The 3,419-nt window shown below is 38.1% G+C and overlaps 1 pseudogene; it reads left to right on the top strand.

Annotated features, from left to right (window-relative positions):
• The first annotated feature begins 457 nt into the window (after positions 1–457).
• LOC118626789 lies at positions 458–1,219 on the top strand (annotated as a pseudogene).
• Positions 1,220–3,419: the final 2,200 nt, after the last annotated feature.

Consider the following 3,419-nt stretch of genomic DNA (forward strand, 5'->3'; position numbering starts at 1 on the left):
TGTGTGTTCTTCAAAATAAACTTTTTGCTGTGTACTATTCCTTTTGTGTGTTTCTTGGAATTTTATGAGGGCTAGTTAGTTGGAAAAACCAATAAATATTTATAGAATCTAACTGCCTGGAGCAATGTTAGGCCAATTTGAATACAATGTTCTTTGAGCATGAAGGTGGAAATCTTGGTTTGATTGTTTAGCTCTGAGATTCCTTTGGTCCCTGCATCTGAGGAGCTTACATGCTGTTTTCTCATTGAGACTTCTAGGAAGTCAGGAATGTGTCCTCTTCTTTCCTCAGAAGGAAGGCCATGCATAGCTGAGGCTGGAGAAATCACAGCTCTACAGAATAACTGAGATTATTCTCTTGAGCTTCTCCAGAAATCTCAGGACCAACTGGATCCTTTTTTCCCTCTTCTTCTTTATCTACTTATTGTTACCCTGATCAGAAGCACACCGCCATACACTCATGTACTTCTTCCTTAGCATCCTCTCTCTCTTGGATCTCAGCTATGCCCAACACCACAGTGCCCCAGATGTCGGTCCATTTAGTAAGCAAGAATAAAACCATCTCCTGTGTGGGGTATATGATCCAGATCATGATTTCCTGACCTTGGGCATCACTGAGACCTGGATTTTTGCAGCCATGGCCTATGACCGATATGTTGCCATATGCTGGCCACTCCACTACATGGCCAAGGTAAGTCACCCTCTGTGTGTTCTGGCAGTCAGATCTGCCCTTTGTGGTCTCACCTGCGCCCTTGTCTACACAGTCTTTGCAATGAATCTGCCCACACTCTGGTCCCAATGAGATCAACCACTTCTTTTGTGAAATTCCTGCTGTCTTGAAGTTAGCCTGTGCAGATATGTCCCTTAATGACCAAGTGGACCTTATCTTGGTTTTCATCTTGTTCCTGATCCCACCATCCCTCATCCTGGTCTCATATGTTTGAATCTTCATGGCTATCTAAAAATTTACTCCATCCAGAGGTGACTCAAGGCCTTCTTCATCTGTCCCTCGTAAATCACTGTAGTCACCATGTTCTGTATTCCATGCATGATCACGTACATGAGATCTGGCTCTGGAGCCTCCCCAGAGAATGACAAGAAGGTACCCCTGTTTCACAACATCATTTCTGCCTTTCTCAACCCTATAATCTACGGACTCTGGAACAAGGATGTAAAGGAAGCTTTCCTTGCGTTCATTGGAATGAGTGAGGACACTCAATAAACCATGGAGTGCCTCTGGTCTCTGTCCACACCATCCACACTTTCACCAAAGTCATTGGACTGAATGAGGAACCCAGGAAGAGGGAGATATCTAATAAATACCACTTTTGCATTAATTTGACTACTGGGAACATTAGGAAAGGACTCAAAGAGAACTGTGTTCAATAAATACATTATTGACCTTCTGTATCTTTGGAAAAGTGACCTCATTTCTCTGCGATTTAATTTCCATATCTGTAAAATGTATTTCATGATATTAATTGTGCCTAAGTAATAATAACTAACTCTATTGATGTCTTTCTATATGGCTGACACTGTCTAAGTGCTTTATATGTACTTGCTGTTTTTATTTTTATAACTCTAGAGGTAAATATTATCCTTCTCATGCAGTTAAAAAAATTGAGGCATTAGTAACGACCAAGTAAAAACCTATAGTAGACACACAAAAGATAATGAGAAAAGAATCTAAGCATACCACTAAAGAAAGGCATCAAACCACAAAGGAAAAGAGAAAGAGACAAAGAATGACCAGAGGAACTACAGAACAGCCAGAAAACATTGAGCAAAATGGCAATAATTACATACCTATCACTAACTACGTAAAATATAAATGGACAAAATTCTTCAATCAAAAAGCATAGAATGCTGAATGGATTGATATAATAATAAAAGCAAGATTCACCTATACATTGCCTACAAGAGACTCACTTCAGATGTAAAGCCATACACGGACAGAAAGGGAAGGAATGTCCATACAAATTGAAACCAAAAGCTGTGATAGAAATACTTATATCAGACAGAGTGATCTTTAAATCAAAAACTGTAATAAGGGACAAAGAAGGGCATTGCATAGTGATAAAGGGGTCGATCCAACAAGAGGATATAGCATTTGTAAATATTTATGCATGCAATATATGAGAACCTAAATATAAAGCAAATATTAACAGACTTAAAAGGAAAATAGGCAGCAACACAATAATAATAGGGGACTTGAATACACTGCTTACATCAATGGATGGGTCATCCAGACAGAAAATCAATAAGGAATCATCAGCTCTACATGACCCATTAAACTAGTTAGACCTAATAGACATATATATAACATTACACCTAAAAGTAACTGAATAGCCCAGCCTGCGTAGCTCAGTGGTTGAGCATGGACCCATGCACCAAGAGGTTGCCAGTTGGATTCCTTGTCAGGGCACAGGTTGTGGGCTCAATCCCCAGTAGAAAGCATGGAGGAGGCAGCCAATTAATGTTTCTCTCTCACTGATGTTTCTCTCTCTCTCTCTCTCTCTCTCTCTCTCTCTCTCTCTCTCTCTCTCCTTCCCTCTCTCTCTAAAAATCAATCAAATATACTTTAAAAATAAAAGTAACTAAATAGCTCTAGCTGGGTGGCTTAGTTGGTTGTAGCATCATCCCATACACCAAAAGCTTGGGGGTTCAATTCCCAATCAGGGCCATGCCTAGGTTGTGGGTTTAATCCCTGGGAAGGGGGGCAGTGTTTGCGGGAGGCAGCCAATCAATGTTTCTCTCTCACGTTGATGTTTCTCTCTCTCTCAAAAAAAAAAATCAATAAAAGAACATATCCTTGGGTGAGTATTTTACAAAATAATAAAAGTAACTGAATACACATTGTTCTCAAGTGCACATGAAGCATTCTCCAGGATAGATCGTATGTTAGGCCACAAAAGAAGTCTTAAAAAATTGTAAGAAGATTGATATCAAATCCAGCATCTTTTTCAACCACAATGGTTTGAAACTAGAAATCAATCACAAGAAGAAAACTGGAAAATTCACAAATATGTGAAGATTAAACAACATGTTATTAAGCAAAGAATGGGTAATAAAGAAATCAAAAGTGAAATAAAAAACTACCTTGAGACAAATGAAAATGGAAATACAACATACCAAAATCTATTGAATGCAGCAAAAAGCAATTCTAAGAGAAAAGTTCATAGTAATAAATATCTACCTCAAGAAAACAAACAAAAAATCTCAAATAAACAACCTAACTTTATACTCCAGGGAAGTAGAAGGGAAAAAGCTCAAAGTTAGTAAAAGGAAGAGAATAACAAAAATCACAGCAGACATAAATGAAACAGAGACTTAAAATAAAAACAATAAAATAAATCATTAAAACTAACAACTGGTTCTTTGAAAAAATAAACAAAATTGACAAACCTTTGGCTAGACTCAAG

This window comes from Molossus molossus, unplaced genomic scaffold (genome assembly GCF_014108415.1).
Source record: "Molossus molossus isolate mMolMol1 unplaced genomic scaffold, mMolMol1.p scaffold_m16_p_12, whole genome shotgun sequence".
NCBI classification, from domain to species: Eukaryota; Metazoa; Chordata; class Mammalia; order Chiroptera; family Molossidae; genus Molossus; species Molossus molossus.